Raw genomic sequence first — 19296 nt, forward strand, 5'->3', positions numbered from 1 at the left:
CCTCTGTGTGAGTCTATGGGTCTCTGTGTGAGTAGTCTATGGGTGTCTGTGTGATGAAACTATGGGTCTCTGTGCGAGTCTATGGGTCTCTGTGTGAGTAGTCTATGGGTGGCTGTGTGATGAGTCTATGGGTCTCTGTGTGAGCAGTCTATGGGTGTCTGTGTGAGTCTATGGGTTTCTGTGTGAGTAGTCAATGGGTGTCTGTGTGAGTCTATGGGTCTCTGTGTGAGTAGTCTATGGGTATCTGTGTGAGTCTATGGGTCTCTGTGTGATGAGTCTATGGGTCTATGTGTGAGTCTATGGGTCTCTGTGTGAGTAGTCTATGGGTGTCTGTGTGATGAGTCTATGGGTCTCTGTGTGAGTAGTCTATGGGTGTCTGTGTGATGAGTCTATGGGTCTCTGTGTGAGTAGTCTATGGGTGTCTGTGTGAGTAGTCTATGGGTGTCTGTGTGAGTAGTCTATGGGTCTCGGTGTGATGAGTCTATGGGTCTCTGTATGAGTAGTCTATGGGTGTCTGTGTGAGTAGTCTATGGGTCTCTGTGTGATGAGTCTATGGGTCTCTGTGTGAGTCTGTGGGTCTCTGTGTGAGTAGTTTTTGGGTGTCTGTGTGATGAGTCTATGGGTCTCTGTGTGAGTAGTCTAATGGTCTCTGTGTGAGTAGTCTATGGGTCTCTGTGTGAGTCTATGGGTCGCTGTGTGAGTAGTCTTTGGGTGTCTGTGTGATGAGTCTATGGGTCTCTGCGTGAGTCTATGGGTCTCTGTGTGAGTAGTCTATGGGTGTCTGTGTGAGTAGTCTATGGGTCTCTGTGTGATGAGTCTATGGGTCTCTGTGTGAGTCTGTGGGTCTCTGTGTGAGTAGTCTATGGGTGGCTGTGTGATGAGTCTATGGGTCTCTGTGTGAGTAGTCTAATGGTCTCTGTGTGAGTAGTCTATGGGTCTCTGTGTGAGTCTATGGGTCGCTGTGTGAGTAGTCTTTGGGTGTCTGTGTGATGAGTCTATGGGTTTCTGCGTGAGTCTATGGGTCTCTGTGTGAGTAGTCTATGGGTGTCTGTGTGAGTAGGCTATGGGTCTCTGTGTGATGAGTCTATGGGTCTCTGTGTGAGTAGTCTATGGGTGTCTGTGTGAGTAGTCTATGGGTCTTTGTGTGAGTAGTCTATGGGTCTCTGTGTGAGTCTGTGGGTCTCTGTGTGAATAGTTTTTGGGTGTCTGTGTGATGAGTCTATGGGTCTCTGTGTGAGTCTATGGGTCTCTGTGTGAGTAGTCTATGGGTGTCTGTGTGATGAGTCTATGGGTCTCTGTGTGAGTAGTCTATGGGTGTCTGTGTGAGTAGTCTATGGGTGTCTTTGTGAGTAGTCTATGGGTCTCTGTGTGATGAGTCTATGGGTCTCTGTATGAGTAGTCTATGGGTGTCTGTGTGAGTAGTCTATGGGTCTCTGTGTGAGTAGTCTATGGGTGTCGGTGTGAGTAGTCTATGGGTCTCTGTGTGAGTAGTCTATGGGTGTCTGTGTGAGTAGGCTATGGGTCTCTGTGTGATGAGTCTATGGGTCTCTGTGTGAGTAGTCTATGGGTGTCTGTGTGAGTAGTCTATGGGTGTCTGTGTGAGTAGTCTATGGGTCTTTGTGTGAGTAGTCTATGGGTCTCTGTGTGAGTCTGTGGGTCTCTGTGTGAGTAGTGTTTGGGTGTCTGTGTGATGAGTCAATGGGTCTCTGTGTGAGTCTATGGGTCTCTGTGTGAGTAGTCTATGGGTGTCTGTGTGATGAGTCTATGGGTCTCTGTGTGAGTAGTCTATGGGTGTCTGTGTGATGAGTCTATGGGTCTCTGTGTGAGTAGTCTATGGGTGTCTGTGTGAGTGGTCTATGGGTGTCTGTGTGAGTAGTCTATGGGTCTCTGTGTGATGAGTCTATGGGTCTCTGTATGAGTAGTCTATGGGTGTCTGTGTGAGTAGTCTATGGGTCTCTGTGTGATGAGTCTATGGGTCTCTGTGTGAGTCTGTGGGTCTCTGTGTGAGTAGTTTTTGGGTGTCTGTGTGATGAATCTATGGGTCTCTGTGTGAGTAGTCTATGGGTGTCTGTGTGATGATTCTATGGGTCTCTGTGTGAGTAGTCTATGGGTGTCTGTGTGAGTAGTCTATGGGTGTCTGTGTGATGAGTCTATGGGTCTCTGTGTGAGTATATGGGTCTCTGTGTGAGTAGTCTATGGGTGGCTGTGTGATGAGTCTATGGGTCTCTGTGTGAGTAGTCTAATGGTCTCTGTGTGAGTAGTCTATGGGTCTCTGTGTGAGTCTATGGGTCGCTGTGTGAGTAGTCTTTGGGTGTCTGTGTGATGAGTCTATGGGTCTCTGCGTGAGTCTATGGGTCTCTGTGTGAGTAGTCTATGGGTGTCTGTGTGAGTAGGCTATGGGTCTCTGTGTGATGAGTCTATGGGTCTCTGTGTGAGTAGTCTATGGGTGTCTGTGTGAGTAGTCTATGGGTCTTTGTGTGAGTAGTCTATGGGTCTCTGTGTGAGTCTGTGGGTCTCTGTGTGAATAGTTTTTGGGTGTCTGTGTGATGAGTCTATGGGTCTCTGTGTGAGTCTATGGGTCTCTGTGTGAGTAGTCTATGGGTGTCTGTGTGATGAGTCTATGGGTCTCTGTGTGAGTAGTCTATGGGTGTCTGTGTGAGTAGTCTATGGGTGTCTTTGTGAGTAGTCTATGGGTCTCTGTGTGATGAGTCTATGGGTCTCTGTATGAGTAGTCTATGGGTGTCTGTGTGAGTAGTCTATGGGTCTCTGTGTGAGTAGTCTATGGGTGTCGGTGTGAGTAGTCTATGGGTCTCTGTGTGAGTAGTCTATGGGTGTCTGTGTGAGTAGGCTATGGGTCTCTGTGTGATGAGTCTATGGGTCTCTGTGTGAGTAGTCTATGGGTGTCTGTGTGAGTAGTCTATGGGTGTCTGTGTGATGAGTCTATGGGTCTCTGTGTGAGTAGTCTATGGGTGTCTGTGTGATGAGTCTATGGGTCTCTGTGTGAGTAGTCTATGGGTGTCTGTGTGAGTAGTCTATGGGTCTCTGTGTGAGTAGTCTATGGGTCTCTGTTTGAGTAGTCTATGGGTCTTTGTGTGAGTAGTCTATGGGTCTCTGTGTGAGTCTGTGGGTCTCTGTGTGAGTAGTTTTTGGGTGTCTGTGTGATGAGTCTATAGGTCTCTGTGTGAGTCTATGGGTCTCTGTGTGAGTAGTCTATGGGTGTCTGTGTGATGAGTCTATGGGTCTCTGTGTGAGTAGTCTATGGGTGTCTGTGTGAGTAGTCTATGGGTGTCTGTGTGAGTAGTCTATGGGTCTCTGTGTGATGAGTCTATGGGTCTCTGTATGAGTAGTCTATGGGTGTCTGTGTGAGTAGTCTATGGGTCTCTGTGTGATAAGTCTATGGGTCTCTGTGAGTCTGTAGGTCTCTGTGTGAGTAGTTTTTGGGTGTCTGTGTGATGAGTCTATGGGTCTCTGTGTGAGTCTATGGGTCTCTGTGTGAGTAGTCTATGGGTGTCTGTGTGATGATTCTATGGGTCTCTGTGTGAGTAGTCTATGGGTGTCTGTGTGAGTAGTCTATGGGTGTCTGTGTGAGTAGTCTATGGGTCTCTGTGTGATGAGTCTATGGGTCTCTGTATGAGTAGTCTATGGGTGTCTGTGTGAGTAGTCTATGGGTGTCTGTGTGATGAGTCTATGGGTCTCTGTGTGAGTATATGGGTCTCTGTGTGAGTAGTCTATGGGTGGCTGTGTGATGAGTCTATGGGTCTCTGTGTGAGTAGTCTATGGGTGTCTGTGTGAGTCTATGGGTCTCTGTGTGAGTAGTCTATGGGTATCTGTGTGAGTCTATGGGTATCTGTGTGATGAATCTATGGGTTTCTGTGTGAGTAGTCTATGGGTGTCTGTGTGATGAGTCTATGGGTCTCTGTGTGAGTAGTCTATGGGTGTCTATGTGAGTAGTCTATGGGTGTCTGTGTGAGTAATCTATGGGTCTCAGTGTGAGTCTATGGGTCTCTGTGTGATAAGTCTATGGGTATCTGTGTGAGTAGTCTATGGGTCTCTGTGTGAGTAGTCTATGGGTGTCTGTGTGAGTAGTCTATGGGTCTCTGTGTGAGTAGTCTATGGGTATCTGTGTGATGAGTCTATGGGTCTCTGTGTGAGTAGTCTATGGGTGTCTGTGTGATGAGTCTATGGGTCTCTGTGTGAGTAGTCTATGGGTGTCTGTGTGAGTAGTCTATGGGTCTCTGTGTGAGTAGTCTATGGGTCTCTGTTTGAGTAGTCTATGGGTCTTTGTGTGAGTAGTCTATGGGTCTCTGTGTGAGTCTATGGGTCTCTGTGTGAGTAGTCTTTGGGTGTCTGAGTGATGAGTCTATGGGTCTCTGTGTGAGACTATGGGTCTCTGTGTGAGTAGTCTATGGGTGTCTGTGTGATGAGTCTATGGGTCTCTGTGTGAGTAGTCTATGGGTGTCTGTGTGAGTAGTCTATGGGTGTCTTTGTGAGTAGTCTATGGGTCTCTGTGTGATGAGTCTATGGGTCTCTGTGTGAGTAGTCTATGGGTGTCGGTGTGAGTAGTCTATGGGTCTCTGTGTGAGTAGTCTATGGGTGTCTGTGTGAGTAGGCGATGGGTCTCTGTGTGATGAGTCTATGGGTCTCTGTGTGAGTAGTCTATGGGTGTCTGTGTGAGTAGTCTATGGGTGTCTGTGTGAGTAGTCTATGGGTCTTTGTGTGAGTAGTCTATGGGTCTCTGTGTGAGTCTGTGGGTCTCTGTGTGAGTAGGCGATGGGTCTCTGTGTGATGAGTCTATGGGTCTCTGTGTGAGTAGTCTATGGGTGTCTGTGTGAGTAGTCTATGGGTGTCTGTGTGAGTAGTCTATGGGTCTTTGTGTGAGTAGTCTATGGGTCTCTGTGTGAGTCTGTGGGTCTCTGTGTGAGTAGTTTTTGGGTGTCTGTGTGATGAGTCTATAGGTCTCTGTGTGAGTCTATGGGTCTCTGTGTGAGTAGTCTATGGGTGTCTGTGTGATGAGTCTATGGGTCTCTGTGTGAGTAGTCTATGGGTGTCTGTGTGATGAGTCTATGGGTCTCTGTGTGAGTAGTCTATGGGTGTCTGTGTGAGTAGTCTATGGGTGTCTGTGTGAGTAGTCTATGGGTCTCTGTGTGATGAGTCTATGGGTCTCTGTATGAGTAGTCTATGGGTGTCTGTGTGAGTAGTCTATGGGTCTCTGTGTGATGAGTCTATGGGTCTCTGTGTGAGTCTGTGGGTCTCTGTGTGAGTAGTTTTTGGGTGTCTGTGTGATGAGTCTATGGGTCTCTGTGTGAGTCTATGGGTCTCTGTGTGAGTAGTCTATGGGTGTCTGTGTGATGATTCTATGGGTCTCTGTGTGAGTAGTCTATGGGTGTCTGTGTGAGTAGTCTATGGGTGTCTGTGTGAGTAGTCTATGGGTCTCTGTGTGATGAGTCTATGGGTCTCTGTATGAGTAGTCTATGGGTGTCTGTGTGAGTAGTCTATGGGTGTCTGTGTGATGAGTCTATGGGTCTCTGTGTGAGTATATGGGTCTCTGTGTGAGTAGTCTATGGGTGGCTGCGTGATGAGTCTATGGGTCTCTGTGTGAGTAGTCTATGGGTTCTTTCGGTAAAGTCACGTAGAATGAGAATAAAATAATAAATTGATAAAATAAAATAACACAATAATATTCTCACGACGTTTCGGCCACAACACAAGCGGCCTTCATCAGGTGAAGGGAGCGAGACTGTCTGGTAGGACAGCGCTGGAGTGAGAGAGCCACGTTCAGATCACGGCTTTTAAGCTGTGTGAGAAGAACAAAGAGCCTTGACGAAGGAATTAGCATAAAATTTAGCATTGAAAAGGCTGAATGATTAGCTTGTGACTGGTCACAGAAATAGCTATGTTAAAAGTTAAAGCATACACATCCGCAGAGGCACCCATTGTTAAAAGGAATTAGCATAGAATTTAGCATTGAAATAGCTAAATTAAGGCATTCGCTTGTAACTGCTACAGAAATAGTTACGTTGAAGTCAGAGCATACACATTCACCGAGGCACTTAGTACAAATCAAAACAGGAGAATTTAGCATTGAAATAACTAGGCGAATTTAGCATTGAAATAACTGGGTGATTTGCTGGTGACTGGTCACAGAATACTATATACTATATAGTGAACCAATAAAAACTAAAATATAAATTACCTTCATGTTATCAATAAACTCTATATTCTCCAATCAGCTAAGCTACCAACCATAAGTCGTTATATATCACAATGCTATATGGCTAAAAAATGGGTGGATTCTTACCCTCAAATTTCCGTACCACGGATAGCTACGGGCCCCGTTCAGACGGACGAGTTCGTCCATGGTCGGAACAGAGGAGGGGGAGAGAGACAGCTGCGAAGCCCTAGTATACTCCATGTTGTAAACCATACCATTAACCGTGGTGTGAGAGGTATTAAGAGGCAATGCTGGCGAAAGAGCTGCGGTCTGAAGGTCATCGTAAAATTACAATTAATTAAGAACAGAAATGATTTAACACATCTTTCCAGTGGTTACTAAGCCTGAATCCATCTTCTCGGTTGAAATTGTCTCTGTGCTTGTATATGTGAATGGCCTCATGAACGAATCTCTCATGGTAGCCAGTTGGTTTGCAAAGAACCTCCGTCTTGGAGAAGTCAATGTCATGTGAGCCCACTGAATTGTAACAGTGATCTGCCACGGCAGAGGAGTTCGTCTTACCGTGTTTCAAGTCTGCTTTATGTTCGCGGATGCGGTCCGAGATATGTCTTTTGGTTTCTCCAATGTAGCTACTACCACAGAGGCACTTTAGTTTGTAAACGCCCGGGTACTGTATGTCTGGAAGAGCATCTTTTACAGATGGAACTAAATCACGGATTTTGTGTACTGTGTTGAATCGGACCTGGATCTTGTGTTTATTCAGGATTTTGGAGATCTTTTTAGTGACCCCTGCAATGTAGGGTAAGGTGATGATAAAAAGAGATCCCACCAACAGCCTGGTCACCAAAACGAACAAAATTATCTCTGATTCAACAGCATTAATTGATGAGAACAAACAGTTCTTGTTGAAACCCTCTGCTGCCAGACCACCAAGATTATATGGCCTTCCAAAGATACACAAAGAAGATACACCCCTTCGTCCCATCGTCTCTACTATCAGCTCCCCCACCTACAAACTGGCACGTTTTCTGGCTGATATACTGCGACCTTTCACTGGAAAAACCACCTCTGCGGTACTAAATTCTACTCACCTGGTATCGACAATCAAAGACATTTCCCTGTCCCCAAACGACCTGCTTGTCAGTTTTGATGTGGTGTCCTTGTTCACCAAAGTCCCGGTACCTGACACCATCGCTATCATTGAAGACCTGGTTCATCAAGGACTGCATACTGATGTACCCCCCCCTGGTGAGACATTGCTTAACCAACACATACTTCACCTGGAATGGAACTTTCTACAAACAAACTGAGGGCACCCCAATGGGCTCTCCCCTATCTCCGGTTGTAGCCAACGTATTCATGGAAAAATTTGAAACTGACGCCATCCAGACTGCCACTCTACGCCCGACCTTATGGAAGAGGTACGTTGATGACACCTTTGTCATCTGGCCACATGGCCAGCCTGCTCTAGACCAATTCCGCGACCACATCAATTCCATACACCCAGCCATCAGATTTACCATGGAGGTCGAAAAAGATGGCAAACTACCCTTTCTGGATGTCTTAATTAAAAGGAGACATGATGGTTCAATGAGCCACTCTGTCTACAGGAAAGCTACCCATACAGATGCTTACTTGAAACCGGATTCCCACCACCATCCATCCCAGAAGAACTGCCTCATCAAGACTCTATACCATAGAGCCCAATGCATTTCCGACCAGGAACACATTACCAGTGAACTCAAGCACGTACACCAGGCTCTCAGGGCTAATGGCTACTCCGACTACACAATCCGCAAAGCCATCACTCCAGTCATGAAGAAGGATCCTCTTGTGGAGCCACTCAAAACCATCACCTTACCCTACATTGCAGGGGTCACTAAAAAGATCTCCAAAATCCTGAATAAACACAAGATCCAGGTCCGATTCAACACAGTACACAAAATCCGTGATTTAGTTCCATCTGTAAAAGATGCTCTTCCAGACATACAGTACCCGGGCATTTACAAACTAAAGTGTCTCTGTGGTAGTAGCTACATTGGAGAAACCAAAAGACATATCTCGGACCGCATCCGCGAACATAAAGCAGACTTGAAACACGGTAAGACGAACTCCTCTGCCGTGGCAGATCACTGTTACAATTCAGTGGGCTCACATGACATTGACTTCTCCAAGACGGAGGTTCTTTGCAAACCAACTGGCTACCATGAGAGATTCGTTCATGAGGCCATTCACATATACAAGCACAGAGACAATTTCAACCGAGAAGATGGATTCAGGCTTAGTAACCACTGGAAAGATGTGTTAAATCATTTCTGTTCTTAATTAATTGTAATTTTACGATGACCTTCAGACCGCAGCTCTTTCGCCAGCATTGCCTCTTAATACCTCTCACACCACGGTTAATGGTATGGTTTACAACATGGAGTATACTAGGGCTTCGCAGCTGTCTCTCTCCCCCTCCTCTGTTCCGACCATGGACGAACTCGTCCGTCTGAACGGGGCCCGTAGCTATCCGTGGTACGGAAATTTGAGGGTAAGAATCCACCCATTTTTTAGCCATATAGCATTGTGATATATAACGACTTATGGTTGGTAGCTTAGCTGATTGGAGAATATAGAGTTTATTGATAACATGAAGGTAATTTATATTTTAGTTTTTATTGGTTCACTATATAGTATATAGTATTCTGTGACCAGTCACCAGCAAATCACCCAGTTATTTCAATGCTAAATTCGCCTAGTTATTTCAATGCTAAATTCTCCTGTTTTGATTTGTACTAAGTGCCTCGGTGAATGTGTATGCTCTGACTTCAACGTAACTATTTCTGTAGCAGTTACAAGCGAATGCCTTAATTTAGCTATTTCAATGCTAAATTCTATGCTAATTCCTTTTAACAATGGGTGCCTCTGCGGATGTGTATGCTTTAACTTTTAACATAGCTATTTCTGTGACCAGTCACAAGCTAATCATTCAGCCTTTTCAATGCTAAATTTTATGCTAATTCCTTCGTCAAGGCTCTTTGTTCTTCTCACACAGCTTAAAAGCCGTGATCTGAACATGGCTCTCTCACTCCAGCGCTGTCCTACCAGACAGTCTCGCTCCCTTCACCTGATGAAGGCCGCTTGTGTTGTGGCCGAAACGTCGTGAGAATATTATTGTGTTATTATATTTTATCAATTTATTATTTTATTCTCATTCTACGTGACTTTACCGAAAGAACCAAAGAAGATGAATCATTGCAGTCACGAAAGCTTTAAATCGAAATTTAGTCTATGGGTGTCTGTGTGAGTCTATGGGTCTCTGTGTGAATAGTCTATGGGTATCTGTGTGAGTCTATGGGTATCTGTGTGATGAATCTATGGGTTTCTCTGTGAGTAGTCTATGGGTGTCTGTGTGATGAGTCTATGGGTCTCTGTGTGAGTAGTCTATGGGTGTCTATGTGAGTAGTCTATGGGTGTCTGTGTGAGTAATCTATGGGTCTCAGTGTGAGTCTATGGGTCTCTGTGTGATAAGTCTATGGGTATCTGTGTGAGTAGTCTATGGGTCTCTGTGTGAGTAGTCTATGGGTGTCTGTGTGAGTAGTCTATGGGTCTCTGTGTGAGTAGTCTATGGGTGTCTGTGTGATGAGTCTATGGGTCTCTGTGTGAGTAGTCTATGGGTGTCTGTGTGATGAGTCTATGGGTCTCTGTGTGAGTAGTTTATGGGTGTCTGTGTGATGAGTCTATGGGTCTCTGTTTGAGTAGTCTATGGGTGTCTGTGTGAGTAGTCTATGGGTCTCTGTGTGAGTAGTCTATGGGTCTCTGTGTGAGTAGTCTATGGGTCTCTGTTTGAGTAGTCTATGGGTCTCTGTGTGAGTAGTCTATGGGTCTCTGTGTGAGTCTATGGGTCTCTGTGTGAGTAGTCTTTGGGTGTCTGAGTGATGAGTCTATGGGTCTCTGTGTGAGTCTATGGGTCTCTGTGTGAGTAGTCTATGAGTGTCTGTGTGAGAAGGCTATGGGTCTCTGTGTGATGAGTCTATGGGTCTCTGTGTGAGTAGTCTATGGGTGTGTGTGTGAGTAGTCTATGGGTCTCTGTGTGAGTAGTCTATGGGTCTTTGTGTGAGTAGTCTATGGGTCTCTGTGTGAGTCTATGGGTCTCTGTGTGAGTAGTCTATGGGTCTTTGTGTGAGTAGTCTATGGGTCTCTGTGTGAGTCTATGGGTCTCTGTGTGAGTAGTTTTTGGGTGTCTGTGTGATGAGTCTATGGGTCTCTGTGTGAGTCTATGGGTCTCTGTGTGAGTAGTCTATGGGTGTCTGTGTGATGAGTCTATGGGTCTCTGTGTGAGTAGTCTATGGGTGTCTGTGTGAGTAATCTATGGGTGTCTGTGTGAGTAGTCTATGGGTCTCTGTGTGATGAGTCTATGGGTCTCTGTGTGAGTAGTCTATGGGTGTCTGTGTGAATAGTCTATGGGTCTCTGTGTGATGAGTCTATGGGTCTCTGTGTGAGTAGTCTATGGGTCTCTGTGTGAGTAGTCTATGGGTCTCTGTGTGATGAGTCTATGGGTCTCTGCGTGAGTAGTCTATGGGTGTCTGTGTGAGTCTATGGGTCTCTGTGTGAGTGGTCTATGGGTATCTGTGTGAGTCTATGGGTCTCTGTGTGATGAGTCTATGGGTCTCTGTGTGAGTAGTCTATGGGTCTCTGCGTGAGTCTATGGGTCTCTGTGTGAGTAGTCTATGGGTCTCTGTGTGAGTCTGTTGGTCTCTGTGTGAGTAGTCTATGGGTCTCTGTGTGATGAGTCTATGGGTCTCTTTGTGAGTAGTCTATGGGTCACTGTGTGATGAGTCTATGGATCTCTGTGTGAGTAGTCTATGGGTGTCTGTGTGAGTCTATGGATCTCTGTGTGAGTAGTCTATGGGTTTCTGTGTGAGTAGTCTATGGGTCTATGTGTGATGAATCTATGGGTCTCTGTGTGAGTAGTCTATGGGTGTCTGTGTGAGTCTATGGGGCTCTGTGTGAGTAGTCTATGGATATCTGTGTGAGTCTATGGGTCTCTGTGTGATGAGTCTATGGGTCTCTGTGTGAGTAGTCTATGGGTCTCTGTGTGAGTAGTCTATGGGTGTCTGTGTGAGTAGTCTATGGGTCTCAGTGTGAGTCTATGGGTCTCTGTGTGATGAGTGTATGGGTCTCTATGTGAGTAGTCTATGGGTCTCTGTGTGAGTAGTCTATGGGTGTCTGTGTGAGTAGTATATGGGTCTCTGTGTGAGTAGTCTATGGGTGTCTGAGTAGTCTATGGGTCTCTGTGTGAGTAGTCTATGGGTCTCTGTGTGAGTCTATGGGTCTCTGTGTGAGTAGTTTTTGGGTGTCTGTGTGATGAGTCTATGGGTCTCTGTGTGAGTCTATGGGTCTCTGTGTGAGTAGTCTATGGGTGTCTGTGTGATGAGTCTATGGGTCTCTGTGTGAGTAGTCTATTGGTGTCTGTGTGAGTAGTCTATGGGTGTCTGTGTGAGTAGTCTATGGGTCTCTGTGTGATGAGTCTATGGGTCTCTGTGTGAGTAGTCTATGGGTGTCTGTGTGAGTAGTCTATGGGTCTCTGTGTGATGAGTCTATGGGTCTCTGTGTGAGTAGTCTATGGGTCTCTGTGTGAGTAGTCTAAGGGTCTCTGTGTGATGAGTCTATGGGTCTCTGTGTGAGTAGTCTATGGATGTCTGTGTGAGTCTATGGGTCTCTGTGTGAGAAGTCTATGGGTTTCTTTGTGAATAGTCTATGGGTCTCTGTGTGATTAGTCTATGGGTCTCAGTGTGAGTAGTCTATGGGTGTCTGTGTGAGTCTATGGGTCTCTGTGTGAGTAGTCTATGGGTATCTGTGTGAGTCTATGGGTCTCTGTGTGATTAGTCTATGGGTTTCTGTGTGAGTAGTCTATGGGTGTCTGTGTGATGAGTCTATGGGTCTCTGTGTGAGTAGTCTATGGGTGTCTGTGTGAGTAGTCTATGGGTGTCTGTGTGAGTAATCTGTGGGTCTCAGTGTGAGTCTATGGGTCTCTGTGTGATAAGTCTATGGGTCTCTGTGTGAGTAGTCTATGGGTCTCTGTGTGAGTAGTCTATGGGTGTCTGTGTGATGAGTCTATGAGTCTCTGTGTGAGTAGCTTATGGGTGTCTGTGTGATGAGTCTATGGTCTCTGTGTGAGTAGTCTATGGGTGTCTGTGTGAGTAGTCTATGGGTCTCTGTGTGAGTAGTCTATGGGTCTCTGTGTGAGTAGTCTATGGGTCTCTGTGTGAGTCTATGGGTCTCTGTGTGAGTAGTCTTTGGGTGTCTGTGTGATGAGTCTATGGATCTCTGTGTGAGTAGTCTATGGGTGTCTGTGTGAGTCTATGGATCTCTGTGTGAGTAGTCTATGGGTCTTTGTGTGAGTAGTCTATGGGTGTCTGTGTGAGTACTCTGTGGGTCTCTGTGTGAGTAGTCTATGGGTCTCTGTGTGAGTAGTCTATGGGTCTCTGTGTGAGTAGTCTTTGGGTGTCTGTGTGATGAGTCTATGGGTCTCTGTGTGGGTCTATGGGTCTCTGTGTGAGTAGTCTATGGGTGTCTGTGTGAGTAGGCTATGGGTCTCTGTGTGATGAGTCTATGGGTCTCTGTGTGAGTAGTCTATGGGTGTCTGTGTGAGTAGTCTATGGGTCTCCGTGTGATGAGTCTATGGGTCTCTGTGTGAGTAGTCTATGGGTGTCTGTGTGAGTAGTCTATGGGTCTCCGTGTGATGAGTCTATGGGTCTCTGTGTGAGTAGTCTATGGGTCTCTGTGTGAGTAGTCTATGGGTCTCTGTGTGAGTCTATGGGTCTCCGTGTGATGAGTCTATGGGTCTCTGTGTGAGTAGTCTATGGGTCTCTGTGTGAGTAGTCTATGGGTCTCTGTGTGAGTAGTCTATGGGTCTCTGTGTGAGTAGTCCATGGGTCTCTGTGTGAGTAGTCTATGGGTCTCTGCGTGAGTCTATGGGTCTCTGTGTGAGTAGTCTATGGGTCTCTGTGTGAGTCTGTGGGTCTCTGTGTGAGTAGTCTATGGGTCTCTGTGTGATGAGTCTATGGGTCTCTTTGTGAGTAGTCTATGGGTCACTGTGTGATGAGTCTATGGATCTCTGTGTGAGTAGTCTATGGGTGTCTGTGTGAGTCTATGGGGCTCTGTGTGAGTAGTCTATGGATATCTGTGTGAGTCTATGGGTCTCTGTGTGATGAGTCTATGGGTCTCTGTGTGAGTAGTCTATGGGTCTCTGTGTGAGTAGTCTATGGGTGTCTGTGTGAGTAGTCTATGGGTCTCAGTGTGAGTCTATCGGTCTCTGTGTGATGAGTGTATGGGTCTCTATGTGAGTAGTCTATGGGTCTCTGTGTGAGTAGTCTATGGGTGTCTGTGTGAGTAGTATATGGGTCTCTGTGTGAGTAGTCTATGGGTGTCTGTGTGAGTAGTCTATGGGTCTCTGTGTGAGTAGTCTATGGGTCTCTGTGTGAGTCTACGGGTCTCTGTGTGAGTAGTTTTTGGGTGTCTGTGTGATGAGTCTATGGGTCTCTGTGTGAGTCTATGGGTCTCTGTGTGAGTAGTCTATGGGTGTCTGTGTGATGAGTCTATGGGTCTCTGTGTGAGTAGTCTATTGGTGTCTGTGTGAGTAGTCTATGGGTGTCTGTGTGAGTAGTCTATGGGTCTCCGTGTGATGAGTCTATAGGTCTCTGTGTGAGTAGTCTATGGGTGTCTGTGTGAGTAGTCTATGGGTCTCCGTGTGATGAGTCTATGGGTCTCTGTGTGAGTAGTCTATGGGTCTCTGTGTGAGTAGTCTAAGGGTCTCTGTGTGATGAGTCTATGGGTCTCTGTGTGAGTAGTCTATGGGTGTCTGTGTGAGTCTATGGGTCTCTGTGTGAGTAGTCTATGGGTATCTGTGTGAGTCTATGGGTCTCTGTGTGATTAGTCTATGGGTTTCTGTGTGAGTAGTCTATGGGTGTCTGTGTGATGAGTCTATGGGTCTCTGTGTGAGTAGTCTATGGGTGTCTGTGTGAGTCTATGGGTCTCTGTGTGAGAAGTCTATGGGTTTCTTTGTGAATAGTCTATGGGTCTCTGTGTGATTAGTCTATGGGTCTCAGTGTGAGTAGTCTATGGGTGTCTGTGTGAGTCTATGGGTCTCTGTGTGAGTAGTCTATGGGTATCTGTGTGAGTCTATGGGTCTCTGTGTGATTAGTCTATGGGTTTCTGTGTGAGTAGTCTATGGGTGTCTGTGTGATGAGTCTATGGGTCTCTGTGTGAGTAGTCTATGGGTGTCTGTGTGAGTAGTCTATGGGTGTCTGTGTGAGTAATCTGTGGGTCTCAGTGTGAGTCTATGGGTCTCTGTGTGATAAGTCTATGGGTCTCTGTGTGAGTAGTCTATGGGTCTCTGTGTGAGTAGTCTATGGGTGTCTGTGTGATGAGTCTATGAGTCTCTGTGTGAGTAGCTTATGGGTGTCTGTGTGATGAGTCTATGGTCTCTGTGTGAGTAGTCTATGGGTGTCTGTGTGAGTAGTCTATGGGTCTCTGTGTGAGTAGTCTATGGGTCTCTGTGTGAGTAGTCTATGGGTCTCTGTGTGAGTCTATGGGTCTCTGTGTGAGTAGTCTTTGGGTGTCTGTGTGATGAGTCTATGGATCTCTGTGTGAGTAGTCTATGGGTGTCTGTGTGAGTCTATGGATCTCTGTGTGAGTAGTCTATGGGTCTTTGTGTGAGTAGTCTATGGGTGTCTGTGTGAGTACTCTGTGGGTCTCTGTGTGAGTAGTCTATGGGTCTCTGTGTGAGTAGTCTATGGGTCTCTGTGTGAGTAGTCTTTGGGTGTCTGTGTGATGAGTCTATGGGTCTCTGTGTGGGTCTATGGGTCTCTGTGTGAGTAGTCTATGGGTGTCTGTGTGAGTAGGCTATGGGTCTCTGTGTGATGAGTCTATGGGTCTCTGTGTGAGTAGTCTATGGGTGTCTGTGTGAGTAGTCTATGGGTCTCCGTGTGATGAGTCTATGGGTCTCTGTGTGAGTAGTCTATGGGTGTCTGTGTGAGTAGTCTATGGGTCTCCGTGTGATGAGTCTATGGGTCTCTGTGTGAGTAGTCTATGGGTCTCTGTGTGAGTAGTCTATGGGTCTCTGTGTGAGTCTATGGGTCTCCGTGTGATGAGTCTATGGGTCTCTGTGTGAGTAGTCTATGGGTCTCTGTGTGAGTAGTCTATGGGTCTCTGTGTGAGTAGTCTATGGGTCTCTGTGTGAGTAGTCCATGGGTCTCTGTGTGAGTAGTCTATGGGTCTCTGCGTGAGTCTATGGGTCTCTGTGTGAGTAGTCTATGGGTCTCTGTGTGAGTCTGTGGGTCTCTGTGTGAGTAGTCTATGGGTCTCTGTGTGATGAGTCTATGGGTCTCTTTGTGAGTAGTCTATGGGTCACTGTGTGATGAGTCTATGGATCTCTGTGTGAGTAGTCTATGGGTGTCTGTGTGAGTCTATGGGGCTCTGTGTGAGTAGTCTATGGATATCTGTGTGAGTCTATGGGTCTCTGTGTGATGAGTCTATGGGTCTCTGTGTGAGTAGTCTATGGGTCTCTGTGTGAGTAGTCTATGGGTGTCTGTGTGAGTAGTCTATGGGTCTCAGTGTGAGTCTATCGGTCTCTGTGTGATGAGTGTATGGGTCTCTATGTGAGTAGTCTATGGGTCTCTGTGTGAGTAGTCTATGGGTGTCTGTGTGAGTAGTATATGGGTCTCTGTGTGAGTAGTCTATGGGTGTCTGTGTGAGTAGTCTATGGGTCTCTGTGTGAGTAGTCTATGGGTCTCTGTGTGAGTCTACGGGTCTCTGTGTGAGTAGTTTTTGGGTGTCTGTGTGATGAGTCTATGGGTCTCTGTGTGAGTCTATGGGTCTCTGTGTGAGTAGTCTATGGGTGTCTGTGTGATGAGTCTATGGGTCTCTGTGTGAGTAGTCTATTGGTGTCTGTGTGAGTAGTCTATGGGTGTCTGTGTGAGTAGTCTATGGGTCTCCGTGTGATGAGTCTATAGGTCTCTGTGTGAGTAGTCTATGGGTGTCTGTGTGAGTAGTCTATGGGTCTCCGTGTGATGAGTCTATGGGTCTCTGTGTGAGTAGTCTATGGGTCTCTGTGTGAGTAGTCTAAGGGTCTCTGTGTGATGAGTCTATGGGTCTCTGTGTGAGTAGTCTATGGGTGTCTGTGTGAGTCTATGGGTCTCTGTGTGAGTAGTCTATGGGTATCTGTGTGAGTCTATGGGTCTCTGTGTGATTAGTCTATGGGTTTCTGTGTGAGTAGTCTATGGATGTCTGTGTGATGAGTCTATGGGTCTCTGTGTGAGTAGTCTATGGGTGTCTGTGTGAGTAGTCTATGGGTGTCTGTGTGAGTAATCTGTGGGTCTCAGTGTGAGTCTATGGGTCTCTGTGTGATAAGTCTATGGGTCTCTGTGTGAGTAGTCTATGGGTCTCTGTGTGAGTAGTCTATGGGTGTCTGTGTGATGAGTCTATGGGTCTCTGTGTGAGTAGCTTATGGGTGTCTGTGTGATGAGTCTATGGGTCTCTGTGTGAGTAGTCTATGGGTGTCTGTGTGAGTAGTCTATGGGTCTCTGTGTGAGTAGTCTATGGGTCTCTGTGTGAGTAGTCTATGGGTCTCTGTGTGAGTCTATGGGTCTCTGTGTGAGTAGTCTTTGGGTGTCTGTGTGATGAGTCTATGGATCTCTGTGTGAGTAGTCTATGGGTGTCTGTGTGAGTCTATGGATCTCTGTGTGAGTAGTCTATGGGTCTCTGTGTGAGTAGTCTATGGGTCTCTGTGTGAGTCTATGGGTCTCTGTGTGAGTAGTCTTTGGGTGTCTGTGTGATGAGTCTATGGGTCTCTGTGTGGGTCTATGGGTCTCTGTGTGAGTAGTCTATGGGTGTCTGTGTGAGTACTCTGTGGGTCTCTGTGTGAGTAGTCTATGGGTCTCTGTGTGAGTAGTCTATGGGTCTCTGTGTGAGTCTATGGGTCTCTGTGTGAGTAGTCTTTGGGTGTCTGTGTGATGAGTCTATGGGTCTCTGTGTGGGTCTATGGGTCTCTGTGTGAGTAGTCTATGGGTGTCTGTGTGAGTAGGCTATGGGTCTCTGTGTGATGAGTCTAAGGGTCTCTGTGTGAGTAGTCTATGGGTGTCTGTGTGAGTAGTCTATGGGTCTCCGTGTGATGAGTCTATGGGTCTCTGTGTGAGTAGTCTATGGGTGTCTGTGTGAGTAGTCTATGGGTCTCTGTGTGATGAGTCTATGGGTCTCTGTGTGAGTAGTCTATGGGTCTCTGTGTGAGTAGTCTATGGGTCTCTGTGTGAGTCTATGGGTCTCCGTGTGATGAGTCTATGGGTCTCTGTGTGAGTAGTCTATGGGTCTCTGTGTGAGTAGTCTATGGGTCTCTGTGTGAGTAGTCTATGGGTCTCTGTGTGAGTAGTCCATGGGTCTCTGTGTGAGTAGTCTATGGGTCTCTGCGTGAGTCTATGGGTCTCTGTGTGAGTAGTCTATGGGTCTCTGTGTGAGTCTGTGGGTCTCTGTGTGAGTAGTCTATGGGTCTCTGTGTGATGAGTCTATGGGTCTCTTTGTGAATAGTCTATGGGTCACTGTGTGATGAGTCTATGGATCTCTGTGTGAGTAGTCTATGGGTGTCTGTGTGAGTCTATGGGGCTCTGTGTGAGTAGTCTATGGATATCTGTGTGAGTCTATGGGTCTCTGTGTGATGAGTCTATGGGTCTCTGTGTGAGTAGTCTATGGGTGTCTGTGTGAGTAGTCTATGGGTCTCAGTGTGAGTCTATGGGTCTCTGTGTGATGAGTGTATGGGTCTCTATGTGAGTAGTCTATGGGTCTCTGTGTGAGTAGTCTATGGGTGTCTGTGTGAGTAGTATATGGGTCTCTGTGTGAGTAGTCTATGGGTGTCTGTGTGAGTAGTCTATGGGTCTCTGTGTGAGTAGTCTATGGGTCTCTGTGTGAGTCTACGGGTCTCTGTGTGAGTAGTTTTTGGGTGTCTGTGTGATGAGTCTATGGGTCTCTGTGTGAGTCTATGGGTCTCTGTGTGAGTCTACGGGTCTCTGTGTGAGTAGTCTATGGGTGTCTGTGTGATGAGTCTATGGGTCTCTGTGTGAGTAGTCTATTGGTGTCTGTGTGAGTAGTCTATGGGTGTCTGTGTGAGTAGTCTATGGGTCTCTGTGTGATGAGTCTATGGGTCTCTGTGTGAGTAGTCTATGGGTGTCTGTGTGAGTAGTCTATGGGTCTCTGTGTGATGAGTCTATGGGTCTCTGTGTGAGTAGTCTATGGGTCTCTGTGTGAGTAGTCTAAGGGTCTCTGTGTGATGAGTCTATGGGTCTCTGTGTGAGTAGTCTATGGGTGTCTGTGTGAGTCTATGGGTCTCTGTGTGAGAAGTCTATGGGTTTCTGTGTGAATAGTCTATGGGTCTTTGTGTGATGAGTCTATGGGTCTCAGTGTGAGTAGTCTATGGGTGTCTGTGTGAGTCTATGGGTCTCTGTGTGAGTAGTCTATGGGTATCTGTGTGAGTCTATGGGTCTCTGTGTGATTAGTCTATGGGTTTCTGTGTGAGTAGTCTATGGGTGTCTGTGTGATGAGTCTATGGGTCTCTGTGTGAGTAGTCTATGGGTGTCTGTGTGAGTAGTCTATGGGTGTCTGTGTGAGTAATCTGTGGGTCTCAGTGTGAGTCTATGGGTCTCTGTGTGATAAGTCTATGGGTCTCTGTGTGAGTAGTCTATGGGTCTCTGTGTGAGTAGTCTATGGGTGTCTGTGTGATGAGTCTATGGGTCTCTGTGTGATTAGCTTATGGGTGTCTGTGTGATGAGTCTATGGGTCTCTGTGTGAGTAGTCTATGGGTGTCTGTGTGAGTAGTCTATGGGTCTCTGTGTGAGTAGTCTATGGGTCTCTGTGTGAGTAGTCTATGGGTCTCTGTGTGAGTCTATGGGTCTCTGTGTGAGTAGTCTTTGGGTGTCTGTGTGATGAGTCTATGGATCTCTGTGTGAGTAGTCTATGGGTGTCTGTGTGAGTCTATGGATCTCTGTGTGAGTAGTCTATGGGTCTCTGTGTGAGTAGTCTATGGGTCTCTGTGTGAGTCTATGGGTCTCTGTGTGAGTAGTCTTTGGGTGTCTGCGTGATGAGTCTATGGG

Source organism: Petromyzon marinus, unplaced genomic scaffold (assembly GCF_048934315.1).
Source record: "Petromyzon marinus isolate PM22_M1 ecotype Great Lakes invasive population unplaced genomic scaffold, UKy_Petmar_22M1.pri1.0 PM_G_Scaffold_19, whole genome shotgun sequence".
In the NCBI taxonomy this organism is placed as follows: domain Eukaryota; kingdom Metazoa; phylum Chordata; class Hyperoartia; order Petromyzontiformes; family Petromyzontidae; genus Petromyzon; species Petromyzon marinus.